The sequence below is a fragment of the Podarcis pityusensis genome (genome assembly GCF_964106645.2).
Source record: "Podarcis pityusensis genome assembly, chromosome: 13".
Taxonomy (NCBI): domain Eukaryota; kingdom Metazoa; phylum Chordata; class Lepidosauria; order Squamata; family Lacertidae; genus Podarcis; species Podarcis pityusensis.
In genome coordinates this window covers 17,416,860-17,431,806 of record NC_138038.1, presented here as the reverse complement: position 1 = coordinate 17,431,806, position 14,947 = coordinate 17,416,860, and the positions used below count along the sequence as shown (strand labels likewise).

The 14,947-nt window shown below is 45.1% G+C and overlaps 1 protein-coding gene across 1 annotated transcript in view; it reads left to right on the top strand.

Moving 5' to 3' along the window:
- Positions 1-14,947, top strand: part of SNRNP70 (small nuclear ribonucleoprotein U1 subunit 70) — a 113,263-nt gene that overhangs the window by 31,457 nt on the left and 66,859 nt on the right. The window lies entirely within an intron of this gene.

Sequence of the window (14,947 nt, the reverse complement as noted above, 5' to 3'; positions counted from 1 at the left end):
CTAGTCACCTAGCAAAATTGTGATAGAGGCACAATGTGATAACAGGACTTTTTGGCGCTTCCAAATGACCTGTTTATTGAGCATTCATCCTGATTCATTTGCAGGGAGAGTAGATGATGTTTTGCGTCGCTGTTACCTGCGTTGAACCATAGGTGGAGTGTTCCGGAAGGCCTGCAGATGCCATCTTGGTAGCCAAGGTAACCCCAAAACTAATTGGCAGCTGCTGCAGGAATGAACTCATATACGTCTGTATTCATTTGCTTTGATATGTGCTAATTGGCGTGCTTTGATGCTTTGCTTATCTGTGCACCTTGGGGTGCTACGCTTTTGGCCCAGAGAAGGGAGCTATCTGTAAACTTTGTATAGTTGCCTCATGGGTGAGGTGGACTGATGAGAAGTTCTGGCCAAGCTGCCATAAGATGCTTTTTGTATATGTAATTAATATGCATTTTCATACCCTCCAAGTGTCCATATTTTCCAGGGACAGTCCTGGATTTACACAGACTGTCCTGGTTTCTGATATTATCCCGGAATGTCCCGGTTTTCCTTAGGACAGAGGTGCCCAATTTTTCCCCAAAAAGAGTCAGATTTGATGAAGTGAACATGAGTGAGGACCCACCAAAGATGTTGACCTTTTTTTTAGGATTGAAGTTGTTGAGCTTCTACGGGGGCCAGATTAAACCAACCGGCAGGCCGGATAAGGCCCCCAAGAGGGACTTTGGACATGCCTGCGTTAGGGCATCCCTATTTTCACCTGAGAAATTATTTTGGAGGATATAGAGTCATGCAACTTCTGAGCCAAGGAGATGAGTAACTGTACAGCCTTTAGAAGACATCTGAAGGCAGCTCTGTATAGGGAAGTTTTTAAATGTTTAATATATGTTTTTTTTAATATGTTGGAAGCCACTCAGAATGGCTGGGGCAACCCAGTCAGATGGCCGGGGTATTATTATTATTTTATTAGTATTATTAATATGCAACAGGACATCCCTAGGGGGGCGCGGGTGGCACTGTGGGTTAAACCACAGAGCCTAGGACTTGCCGATCAGAAGGTCGGTGGTTTGACTCCCCGCGACGGGGTGAGCTCCCATTGCTTGGTCCCTGCTCCTGCCAACCTAGCAGTTCGAAAGCACGTCAAAGTGCAAGTAGATGAATAGGTACTGCTCTGGCGGAAAGGTAAACGGCGTTTCCGTGCGCTGCTCTGGTTCACCAGAAGCGGCTTAGTCATGCTGGCCACATGACCCGGAAGCTGTACGCCGGCTCCCTTGGCCAATAAAGGAAGATGAGTGCCGCAACCCCAGAGTTGGTCACGACTGGACCTAATGGTCAGGGGTCCCTTTACTCTTTACCTAGGACATCTCTATTTTCATTGGAGAAATGTTGGAGTGTGTGCATTTGCCTAGGTGACGATCTCTCATTGTCTCCATCTGTAAAGGCCATGGGGCTCTGCAGACTGTGCTGCAAGTTTGCTCTTTCTTATAACAAGGCACTAGAATTGATCTCCCCAACATTTTTGACACCCTTCTTCGATATCCCTGCACCAAACCACTCCCACAAGCCCGCCTTTGGGCTGGTGGATTAGGCCACACACCCCCCACACTTGCCACTCCATTTCCCCCTTACTTTCCTTACGGGAAAAAGTCTGATCTTTTTTTGGGGGGGTGGAGAGTGGGTTTCTCATGCAGGACCTGCCAATCAACTGTAATGGAGCAACCTGAATCTGCCGGCATCTGACTGACTTCCACGCAGAAACAGCAACAGTCTGGAAGCGCTCTTGGTGGTTAGCTGTGGTAGGGAAGAGAATCTGAGCTGTGTGTTTATAATTCTGCCTTCTGATCAAGATAGCTAAATGTCGCCCCCAAGTAGCTTATATATTGCCTCTGCACTACAAAGCTGTTTGAACCCCCGTTAGAAGGTTTTTTATTTGAGGTTGGTGGGGATGGGATAGCTCAGTCGGCGGAGCATGAGAGTTATGGGTTCGAGTCCTGAATCGCAAGGGGTTGGACTAGATGACCCACAGGGTCCCTTCCAACTTTATGATTATTATTGATAATAATAATATATTTCCGTCCATGTGCTATGCTAGGGAGTCTCAGCAGGACATGGCTGGTTTCAGAATGCTTTTGCCTATCTCTGGGGCCCAAGTCCAACCTTTTCTTGCCTTTTGGGAGCCAGAATAACCCCCGATATCCCTCTTCCCTGGGCTGGGTCCTCCTGGCACGGAAAGGCACTGCGCTTTTGTCATGACAACAAAGCCAGCTGCTCCCTTTCAGCACCTCACTTCAAACAGGGCCGAGCAAATCCCAGACCTGTCTCTCCCTGGCTTTTGTTAGCATGAATAGGCGGCCTTGTCTGACTCAAAGAAGAGGACAGAGACACAAGCAATTATCTGCAATGGGCTTCTCCAGTTACCCAGGACAATATCGAAGGGAGGAAAAAAGACATAGTCCTCGCCTCCCCTTCGCTTCTCCGAAAACGGTTTCGTTCCAGGTGGAAACAAAACCTGCTGGAAAGAGGGTTTTAATAATAATAATAATTAATAATAATAATGAAAGGCTTCAAAGGAGGCCTACTCGATGCTTTCTTTTGAAGCACCTCTCTACATTCAAAAACCAGAATGTCCCACACAGAGAAGTTTGTGAAAAGAACTTTCTGACACCCAAGGGGAAAGCCAGCTCGGTTTTTTTGCATAAACTGACTACTTTGGTTTGTGGATACAGAAGGGGCTACAAAGACCCTTGAGCCGATCCCTAATTCAAAGGCAAAGCCATACGCTGCCCAGCTTAACTACAGCTCAGTCAAGAATTTGCCACAAAAAGAACAGGTGCAGACCCTTCAAATGTCCCTAATTTCCAGGGACAGCCCCAGTTTATAAAAGCCGCCCCGGTTGTGATTTCACCCCGGAATGTCCCGCTTTTCCTTAGGACATCCCTATTTTCATTGGAGAAATGTTGGAGGATATAGAGCTATGCGACCCCTTGACCCAAGGAAATAAGTAACTATACAACTTTTAGAAGACATCTGAAGGCAGCCCTGGATAGGGAAGGTTGGTTTTTTTTAATTAATGTTTAATGTTTTATTATGTTTTTCTATATGTTGGAAGGCCGCCCAGAGTGGCTCGGTATATCTAACCCAGTCCGATGGGCGAGGTATAAATCATAAAATTATTAGGATGGATATGGAATAGGACGTCCCTATTTGGGAGAAAAGCGATGACATCACCTTGCCGACAAAGGTCCATATAGTTAAAGCTATGGTTTTCTCTGTAGTGATGTATGGAAGTGAGAGCTGGACCATAAAGAAGGCTGATCGCCGAAGAATTGATGCTTTTGAATTATGGTGCTGGAGGAGACTCTTGAGAGTCCCATGGACTGCAAGAAGATCAAACCTATCCATTCTGAAGGAAATCAGCCCTGAGTGCTCACTGGAAGGACAGATCCTGAAGCTGAGGCTCCAATACTTTGGCCACCTCGTGAGAATAGAAGACTCCCTGGAAAAGACCCTGATGTTGGGAAAGATGGAGGGCACAAGGAGAAGGGGACGACAGAGGACGAGATGGTTAGACAGTGTTCTCGAAGCTATGAACATGAGTTTGACCAAACTGCGGGAAGCAGTGGAAGACAGGAGTGCCTGGCGTGCTCTGGTCCATGGGGTCACGAAGAGTCGGACACAACTAAACAACAACAACAATTTTCATCAGAGAAATGTTGGAGGGTATGCTGAATGTTATGGGAGCGGGGACAACAGAAAATGTTAGAATGGAATAGAGTGGCTGCACTCCTGACACACCACGCTGCAACATTTTATTGTAGGTCCCACCTCCCTTCTAGAAAACCAGCAGACATTTGTCATATAGACACTCCTGAGGGCCCTGAACTCAAGCAAAACAATAAAATAAAAATAAATCCCACCAAAGTCTTCCCAAATAAATTTTTATTGGGTACAAGTCCAATTCTCTCCCAACGTTTCACAGATGCTAATATTTGGGGCAGATAATAATATCCCGATTTCAAAACAAACATTGCTTTACGAGCCTCATTGCCTCCACTATTAAGTGTTGAAGGCTCTTGTCTGGCTGGCAGGCATGTTCTTTTACTCTGCAGTCTCCCCCCCCCCCCCCGCGCCACTTTGGTTAAAGATAGTAGAATAACATGTTACCTACAGGCCTTGTGCTCATATGCTGTCATGTCGCCTTTTGTACATGTATGCGCATGCTTACATCTGTGTTAGGCGTGTCCACCCACACAAAGATTTAGGACACAATCCTTTCCTTTAATTACACTAGCTGAGGAGCTGCAAGACAGGGTGGGGAACCACCTTTTTTTAATGCCCAAAAGCCACATTCCCTTCTATGCAACTTTGCAAGGCCCTGGATAGGTAAGTTGGTTAGAGTGGTGCTGATAATGCCAAAGTTTGCAGGTTCAATCCCCGTATGAGTCAGCTGCATATTCCTGCATCACAGCAGGTTGGACTACATGATCCTCACAGTCCCTTCGAACCGTTAAAAGAAAAACTGCTCCCTTTCCCTTATGGGGTATTTCAGAGTCCTTAAGTGGATTCCTATTGGTAGAAGAAAATAACAGAGGCCAACCAGAGTGTACAGTGGTACCTCAGGTTACAGATGCTTCAGGTTTACAGACGCTTCAGGTTACAGACTCCACTAACCCAGAAATAGTACTTTGGGTTAAGAACTTTGCTTCAGGATGAGAACAGAAATCGCACGGAAGCAGCAGGAGGCACCATTAACTAAAGTGGTACCTCAAAGTAAGAGCAGTTTCAGGTTAAAAACGGACCTTCCAGAATGAATTAAGTTCTTAATCCGAGGTACCACTGTATTGAGAAGCAAAGCGGCTAGTAAGCCTGGTCTTTATAAAGGAAACAAAACTATTGTAACAGGGTCCCGCTCACCACACGCAGGAGGGAGGAGGAACCCAGAACAATGGTGCACAAGCCCTTATATAGATTTTGAAATTGCCCACCCTGTAGGCCAAGACCCACCCCCCAAACATCATACATACATCACAGAAGGAGGCGGGTCTACTGCAGAAATCATGTCTGCCAGGGATACCTGATAGTGGTCACTGATTGCATTACCTGGGCAGCCTGGCCATTCTTTGTGATGGTTAATACTTTAGTTCCTGACTCCAGGTCACAGGCTCACCCTGTTCATACACAAATATGCCCTTGAGACAGGATTTGCAAGCAAAAAGACAACGGGAAGGCTTTTCCCATTTGCCTCCCTACTGCAGAGGAATATTTGAGGTCCCTGGGAGAGTCAAAATGCCATTAGGTTTGCTCTCCCTTACTATTTCAGACACATGGCTCATATATTTAGATATGTGTGCATTTATGAATATTTATTCTATGTTTGAGACCTTAAAAATTCTTACAACACAACTCTACAATTCTATGATTCTGTGAAGGGGCCAGAAACAGCAGCAAATGTCTCCCCCTCTTTGTACAGTAGGCTTGTTTCTATACGCAACTGAAGCATCCTTCTCTAACCCTCCATCCAGGGAAGCAAGAAGCATTCTCAGAGTTTGAGGGCAAATTTCAGCTGGGCAAAAACATGCCAGGAGGTGAAATGTAGGGCCAGTGAAGAGTGTGGGCCTGGAGAGAGTTTCAAGGGCCACATGGCGTGGCCCAGGGGCCGCATTCAGATTCTAGGCCTGCAGCCCCATCGCCGCTAGAGGATATGGCGAATGTTGCACCAGTGTAGTTTTGCTGCCGTATCTCTCTCGGCTCTTTGGCGTATTTGCAGTGTGCGACTGCTTTGCTCGCTTCTAGAAATCTGGAGAGGGATCTAAACCCTAGAGAATAACAATTAAAGCAAATCACACCAACATAAATTTAAGAAGACATCTCCCCCCCCCCCCCACCCTGCAAAGGGGTAGGTGCAGAAATAGGGATAGTGATACCCTAGGGACGGGTGCCAGGAAATAGGGACTGTCCCTGGAAATTTGGGACTGCTGTAGGATTTGAACTCAACGCCACCTTGACATTCTGCTTATAATGGTGGAAAGAGTTAATGTTATGTACTGAAGTTCTCACCCTGGGCCAGCAGGGGGATACTGTGGATAGTTATGCAAATGAAGGATTGAAAGTGACGTTCAGTGATTGGATAGTTTTAGAAAGTTGTTACAGTAACGTGGTACTGGAGCTCTATATGAGCAGGCTGACTGAGCCCTTCAGCTCAGTTCTGTTCTGGCCTCGGAATAAACAAGAGCTGTTTGAAGAATCGCTGTGTCGTCTGATATGTTCACCCACAACTTAACACCTCCAAAGAAAAGGACACAAGCAAATCATATGCATGCTAAGAGGGAAAGCCTCTCCTCCTGACCCTGGCAAGCCATAAATGAGAATCTGAATAAAAATTAGAAGATGGGGGTGCGGGAGTGTTTTGCCAAACATCTTTGCAAGAGAATATTCGTAACTGGCTTCTTTTGCCTTTGCTGTGATTTATGTGACACCCCACGCCCCCGGCCAAGGAGATACAACCATTTGGGACTCATCTACATTTGTAAAGATAAAGCGCTTTATATGCGTTATAACACTGTGACACCAGATGTCACTGTGGAATCCCGTTTTTCGCCAGTGAGATTTCCCTTTTAACTGACTTGCTTCTTTGATGTGTCTAGATCAGGCATGGGCAAACTTGGCCCTCAATATGTTTTGGGACTACAATCCCATCATCCCTAGCTAGCAGGACCAGTGGTCAGGGATGATGGGAGTTGTAGTCCCAAAAAACATCTGGAGAGCAGAGTTTGCCCATGCCTGGTCTAGATCCAGCTCTGACGTCAGCCCTGTGCAGGGAAGTCTAATGTCTTATTATGTTTTTTATATATGTTGGAAGCCTCCCAGAGTGGCTGGGGCAGCTCAAATCAGATGGGTGGCGTACAAGTAATAAAATTATTATTATGGAATAGGACATTCCTATTTTCATTGGAGAAACGTTGGAGGGTATGTTCACATCGTCTCTTTGCCATTCACGTGGATGGTATATAGTGGAATATATTGCTATCAGTGCAATAGTCCTGATAGTCTAGGAAGGCCTTTGCAATTCTGCTTGTAGTTTACTGTGGAAAAGCAATGATTAATAGCATGCCAAAAACTGCCCATCTGGAAACAGCCTGTTTGAAGTTCTGGAAAGGCATCTCTGAGCTCTGATGCAAAAGGTGATGGTGTCTTTTGCGCTAGGATGAAGGAAATATTGCAGCTGGTAGCATTTCAAACACCCTGTTTAGTATTTTGACATGCCAGCACGCACCAGGACTTAAACCTCCGTGGGTGTAGCCAGAGGGCGACAGGGGGCAGCTGCCCCCCCCCCCCCGATCAAGTAAATAAATAAAAATACTTAACTAACAGACCGATCGCATCACAGATAGCTCAGTTCTTTCCCCTTCCAATAAAAGTCCTGCCCCCCCCCAATTCCTGGCTATTGCCCATGATAACCTCCATTTTATCAGAGAGAGAAGTGCTGATATTGCAGCAGAATCCTGTTTTCAGGCGAGTTATTGTCTGGCAAACCCCATTTTAATCGTATTTAGTTATTTAATAAAGTTTATACACCACTTGATAGTGAAGAAGAAGAAGAAGAAGAAGAAGAAGAAGAAGAAGAAGAAGAAGAAGAAAACTCTTATTTATTTATTATTTAGATATCACATTCTTGACTATTTTTTCTCACCAAATTGTGTGTATCTGAAGGCACTTCCAGACTACCCTTGTTTTCGGGTAGAATTCAGTCACATACCAACTAGCTCGGTTTGCGCCGTTAAAGTTGATTTTGAGCTTTTTGTGCTTCACTCCCTGCCCTCTCAAAAGGAACTTTTTGCACGAAGGAAATTGATGGGTAAATGCTTTGGAAAGGGTGGGATAATAACACTTGCAAATGAATGAACGCTCAGGAAATAATAGCTGACGTTGCCTAACTAAGCTCCTGCAAACAAAATCAGGGCAAATGTTCAACGTACAGCTCATCTCGACGTGACCTAAATACTATACAGGTCAGGATTTCAAAACTTCATATGTGTCAGCGGCCAGAGAGCTGAGGCGGCCCTTGAGGTATTGTGGTCCTGAGCCGTTTAAGGTTTCATAGGTCAAAACCAGCACTTTGAATTGGGCCTAGAAACTAATTGACGGCCAGTGCAGTCAGACCAGGGTCAACCTGGCTGCTGAATTCTGCACCAGCTGAAGTTTCCAAACCAACTTCGTATAACTCATTGCAGTCAGTAATCTATCCTACAGGTTAAAAGAACTGCAACTCAGTGCAGTGGTACCTCGGTTTTCGAATGTCTCCATTGACGAACGTTTTGGAACTTGGAACGCCGTAAACCTGAAAGTAAATGCTTCCATTTTCGAACGCACCTCAGAAGTAGAACTTCCAAGGCGGCTTCCTGTTTGAGTTTTCCATATTGAGTTTTGAGGCTTCCGTATTGAGTTTTCAGTTTTCAATCGTTTTGGAACTCGAATGGTCTTCTGGAATGGATTACATTCGAAAACTGAGGTACCACTGCTTGAGCTTGCTTTTCCCTCCTCAATCCCATTCTTTTTTCCTCATTCGTTATATCCTTTTAGATTGTAAGCCTGAAGGCAGGGACTATACCTTAATACTGTTTTGCCAGCAAGCCACTTGAGGCTTTGGGGCTAAAGGGCAGGGAATGGATGCTGTACACAATTAAAAAAATAGGTGGCGCTGTGGTCTAAACTACAGAGCCTAGGGCTTGCCGATCGGAAGGTCGGCAGTTCGAATCCCTGCGACATGGTGAGCTCCCGTTGCTCAGTCCCTGCTCCTGCCAACCGAGCAGTTTGAAAGCACATCAAAGTGCAAGTAGATAAATAGGTACCACTCTGGCGGGGAAGGTAAACGGCATATTCATGTGCTGCTCTGGTTCACCAGAAGCAGCTTAGTCATGCTGGCCACATGACCCGGAAAACTGTCTGCGGACAAACGCCTGCTCCCTCAGCCAGTAAAGTGAGATAAGCGCCGCCGCAACCCCAGAGTCGTTCACGACTGGACTTAACTGTCAGGGTCCTTTACCTTTACCTTTAATATTGGATACCTTTGGCAGAAAATTTTCATGGTCTCTGGCCTGGTGTCCCTAACCACTTGCTACCCTCCTCCTGCAAAAGAACTCAGGATTGTTGGCTTGGCACACCCTGTTCCATTCAAGTTTAAATCCCTGCCTCCCTCCGTTTTGTCTCAGGCACAAACAGAAACACACCATTTGGACAAAGAATGTGAAATAATGGGTCAAATCATATGTTTTTAAGGGGTTTGCTGGGGGGGGGAGGGGGGAAGGATGAATGAACCAATCAAGAGCATTGCTGAGGTGGGAGGGAGAGGAAATTGCGGGGGGTGGGGGGGTTTGTCCCACATTTGGTAAATATTAGTGCCCTAATCCGCCAGTGCACAGCCATATGAACAATTCTTTTATTGTTCATTTTGCCCTTTTAAAAAACCATTTTCCAAATTAATAAAAGGGATGCTGGGAATGAATGTGCTTGAAGGGATATGTTTGCGAGGGCTTTGAAGTCTTCCCTTCCAGCCCTCTTAGATGGATGGATAGACGACTGGATGGATGAGGAAAAGGGAGGAACAGAGCAGGCAAGTAAATTAAAAATAACTGATGGCCTGGTTGTAACATCTGCTGAGCAAGCGAGAGAAACCTGATAACTCTTGAGCCCTCTTGTAATTCACAGGGACCAAAGAAATGCAAAAAAAAGGAGAAAGAGAGCAAAAGACCCCATGTTACATTTGTAAAAAGGTAAAGGACCCCTGACAGTTAAGTCCAGTTGTGAATGACTCTGAGGCTGCAGCGTTCATATCGCTTTACTGGCCGAGGGAGCCGACGTTTGTCCGCAGACAGTTTTTCTGGGTCATGACTAAGCCGTTTCTGGCGAAACCAGAGCAGCGCACGGAAACGCCGTTTACCTTCCCGTCGGAGTGGTACCTATTTATCTATTTGCACTTTGATGTGCTTTCAAACTGCTAGGTTGGCAGGAGCTGGGACTGAACAACAGGAGCTCACGCCATCGCGGGGATTTGAACCACCGACCTTCCGATTGGCAAGCCAGCGCCACATTTGTACCTCACAATAAATTCTACAAGAATAGATGGATGGATGGATGGATGGATATGGGGGAAATGGATAGAGGGAAACTGGGGGAAGGAGGAGGGAATGGTTGTGAACAATGAGGACTAGGGCCTTGCACAGAAGTAAGTACATAGGAAATGTCCTTATATCACAGGCCCATCCAGCTCAGTTTTGTCAATATACCAACTGCTGCTACGCTTTCTGACTGTGGTTTCCCAGTTTGAGCTGAGATGTCAGGGACTGCGTACGTAACACAAGTGTAGGGGAGTCAGGGAGAAAGAGGAGGAAGGCTTGTTAGGCATAGGCAGCCAGACAGATGGACAGATGGATCTCTGTGTGGGGATGCATCTGGGCTTCTCGGTCAAAACGAAAATTGCAACAGCAGCCAATCCAGTATGCACGATAAGTGACATCTGTTGCTGCCTGTAGGACAACACTATTTCCTAGAAATAAGGGAAGCCTGTTAAAATGATTGCATAATCCACCTGCCTTAATAAGGGTGGGGTGGGTGGTGCTTTAGATAGGGTTGCCATATTTCAAAAAGTGAAAATCAAAGCACAAGAGTTGAGCTTTTTCTTCTTCTTCTTCCCAAAATCTCAAAATAAAATAAAATGAAGTTCTGAACTATTTTAAAGGAAATTTGCCAAAATCTACACTTCCTGGATTTTCCTGGACATTTAAGCAATTTCTGCCAAAACGCTGTTCATGAGGGCTGAATCCTGGCTACGTCCAGCAAATTCCGGAGGCACATATGAGGAAGGTGGATGGGTGGATGGACGAACAAGTAGAAAGGACTTAAGTGGTGTAGTAAGCTGCCGATCAGAAGGTCGGTGGTTCGAATCCCCGTGATGGGGTGAGCTCCTGTTGCTCTGTCCTAGCTCCTGCCAACCTAGCAGTTCGAAAGAACGTCAAAGTGCAAGTAGATAAATAGGTACTGCTCTGGTGGGAAGGTAGACAGCGTTTCCATGCGCTGCTCTGGTTCGCCAGAAGCGGCTTAGTCATGCTGGCCACATGACCCGGAAGCTGTTCACCGGCTCCCTCGGCCAATAAATGAGCGCCGCAACCCCAGAGTCGTCTGCGACTGGACCTAATGGTGAGGGGTCCTTTTACCTTTACCTACCCTCCTATACCTGCACCACCATGGGGAGCGAAAATGTTGTGTCTGTGTGTTTGCTATTAAGTCTATCCCCCCCCCCCCCATTTTTCTGAGTCTATATGTGCAAACCCACCAAGTCTCCCTATTTTCCAGGAACAGTCCTGGATTCATAGAAGCCGTCCCAGTTTCTGATTTGATCCCAGAATGTTCCGCTTTTCTTTAGGACGTCCCTGTTTTCATTGGAGGATATGGAGTTCTGCGACCCCCGAGCCAAGTAACTATACAACCTTTAGAAGACATCTGAAGGCAGCCCTGGATAGGGAAGGTGGTTTTTTTTCCTTCAGTGTTTAATGTTTTATTTTTATATATATATAAACTGGAAGCCACCCAGAGTGGCAGGGGCAAGATGGGTGTGGTATAATGATAAATAAATATCTTTGCTCGAACACCCTTGAGCATTTTGGTTACTGATTTATTTAAGGCATTTAAATACCTCCCATCGTGCTGTTTATCCCAAGGTGGTTTGCAATGGAAATGAAAGCAAATGAATGTTATGCAATATATTGATATCTAAACAGCAAATTTATTTGTTTAATAGGCGTTTAAAATGCTTTTGTAGGCAAAATTGCATCCCAAAGTGGTTTTCAACCACATACAAATAAAATCTCCATAAAATACAACAATAAAACCATTTAAAACAAAATATCAATTTTTATCCCATAAACATACATAACAGGATACCATACAATTTCTATTATTTATTATATTTTTAAGTCACCCTTCCATCCATAACCTATAATCTAACTCTGAAAAACAAATAACACAATGGGATAGCAAGGAGAGCAGCAGTGAAAATGCGATTCCCGGTGTTTAAAATACAGTAGCCTTCCAGACCTAAAATGCAAGCTGTTAGAAAGCCGGGAAAATAAAAAGTACCTAAAACTGATGCCTAAAAGATAATTGCTGTTGTGTATTATTATTATTATTAGCAACTATCAAATTATGTGGCTTTACAGAGTAACACGAAGAACAGCAACAACAAAAAAGGGTTTCTGACGCACAGTATAATTAATATAAATCTCATTACATGGGGCAGTCAGTATGTTACATTCATAGCATGCAATTATCACAAAAAAACCGGTTCCCATATTGCTATTGAATTATCTCTCTCAGCAGCTCCAGACAACTTGTTTATTCAGCATCCACCCTGATCTGTTTGCACTGAGCTTATGCAGAGTTTGGAATGTGTCGGGACTTTATTTTTCACTCATTCGTTCTGATTTGCTCACGAGGCAGATATATGACGATGAGCATTCGCCCTGATCTGCTTGTGGGGAGTTGACACATCTTCCTGTTAATCGTTTGTCCCATCCCACACTTTCCAGTACAGTGGTACCTCGGGTTAAGTACTTAATTCGTTCTGGAGGTCCGTTCTTAACCTGAAACTGTTCTTAACCTGAAGCACCACTTTAGCTAATTGGGCCTCCTGCTGCTGCCGCACCGCCAGAGCACGATTTCTGTTCTCATCCTGAAGCAAAGTTCTTAACCCGAGGTACTATTTCTGGGTTAGTGGAGTCTGTAACCTGAAGCGTATGTAACCTGAAGTGTATGTAACCCGAGGTACCACTGTACATCCCTCTGTCACTTTCCTAATCAAGAAAAATAATCTGAGGGTTTTTTTTAGAAAAGTGAATTTGTTGTGCTAGGGTAACAGAGTGCACAAATCTAAATTTCTGGAATCCTTCCTGCAAATTAGTGACAGGCTAGAGATACACCTGGGACGCAGGTGGTGCTGTGGGTTAAACCACAGAGCCTTGGACTTGCAGATCAGAAGGTCGGCGGTTTGAATCCCCACGATGGGGTGAGCTCCTGTTGCTCGGTCCCTGCTCCTGCCAACCTAGCAGTTCGAAAGCGTGTCAAAGTGCAAGTAGATAAATAGGTACCACTCCGGCGGGAAGGTAAATGGCGTTTCCGTGCACTGCTCTGGTTCACCAGAAGCGGCTTAGTCATCCTGGCCACATGACCCGGAAGCTGTACGCAGGCTCCCTCGGCTAGTAAAGCGAGATGAGTGCCTCAACCCCAGAGTCGGCCACGACTGGACCTAATGGTCAGGGGTCCCTTTACCTTTACTTAGAAATACACCACCACCTCTCTTGATTCAATTGCATGGTCTCCTGCATTACAATTGCTGCAACAGGCAGAAGAAAATCCTTAAATGGTCCTCAGAAATTTTCAAGTGGCCCCTGGAGAAAAAAGTTTGGGACCCACTGCTCTATAGAGAGAAGCTTATTTTCCTTTCTATGAAGAAGCACAGAGAGGGGATAGACGGCTCTGTGATATCCTGCCATTCCTCCAGCAAACGTAATTGTCACAATAGTCTTTCCTCGTTACTATTTCAATTCCTTACTTTTTAGCTGAGTCACAGAATCACATAATTATAGAGTTGGAAGGGAACCTGATGGTCATCTAGTCCAACCCCCTGCAATACACGGATCCTGCCCACAACCATCCCTGGGTGGGCTCGAACCACCAACCTTCTTGACTTCCCTCCACTCCCCCTCTTGGCTTCATTGTTTAACACTTACTCATGCACTTCCATAAAACCTTCTTGTTGTTGTTGTTGTTTAGTCATTTAGTTGTGTCCGACTCTTCGTGACCCCATGGACCAGAGCACACCAGGCACTCCTGTCTTCCACTGCCTCCCGCAGTTTGGTCAAACTCATGCTGGTAGCTTCGAGAACACTGTCCAACCATCTCATCCTCTGTCGTCCCCTTCTCCCTGTGCCCTCCATCTTTCCCAACATCAGGGTCTTTTCCAGGGAGTCTTCTCTTCTCATGAGGTGGCCAAAGTATTAGGGCCTCAGCTTCAGGATCTGTCCTTCCAGTGCGCACTCAGGGCTGATTTCCTTCAGAATGGAGAGGTTTGATCTCCTTGCAGTCCATGGGACTCTCACGAGTCTCCTCCAGCACCATAATTCAAAAGCATCAATTCTTCGGCGATCAGCCTTCTTTATGGTCCAGCTCTCACTTCCATACATCACTACTGGGAAAACCATAGCTTTAACTATACGGACCTTTGTTGGCAAGGTGATGTCTCTGCTTTTTAAGATGCTGTCTAGGTTTCTCATTGCTTTTCTCCCAAGAAGCAGGCGTCTTTTAATTTCATAAAAACCTTAATTTAATTTCATAAAACCTTATATTCTTAATAATCCAATTTGAAACCTTCTTCATCTTAATACAAGTGACTTTTAAAAGTTATACTAATGTAAAAAACTACATAGATTTATGTATCATGTTTTTTACTGTTTTTTATTTTACTTTTTAAATCATGCTGTTGTTGTTTTTTATTTTTGGAAAATTAATAAATTGTTATATGTATAAAATAGAACCACCAACCTTCTGGTTAGCAGCCAGATGCACTGACCCATTGTACCACAGACAGGGTAATTATAGGTGTGTGCAATTCTAAAGCTGGTCATCTTACTGTTATATCTGCATATACTGCTTTGATTAATGCCAAATTGACTTTTGTGTGTACCACCATAATATTTATGGTGTGTGGTGTAGAGCCAGTGTGGTGTAGTGGTTAAGAGCGGTAGTCTCCTAATCTGGGGAACCGGGTTCGCGTCTCCGCTCCTCCACATGCAGCTGCTGGGTGACCTTGGGCCAGTCACACTTCTTTGAAGTCTCTCAGCCCCACTCACCTCACGGAGTGTTTGTTGTGGGGGAGGAAGGGAAAGGAGAATGTTAGCCGCTT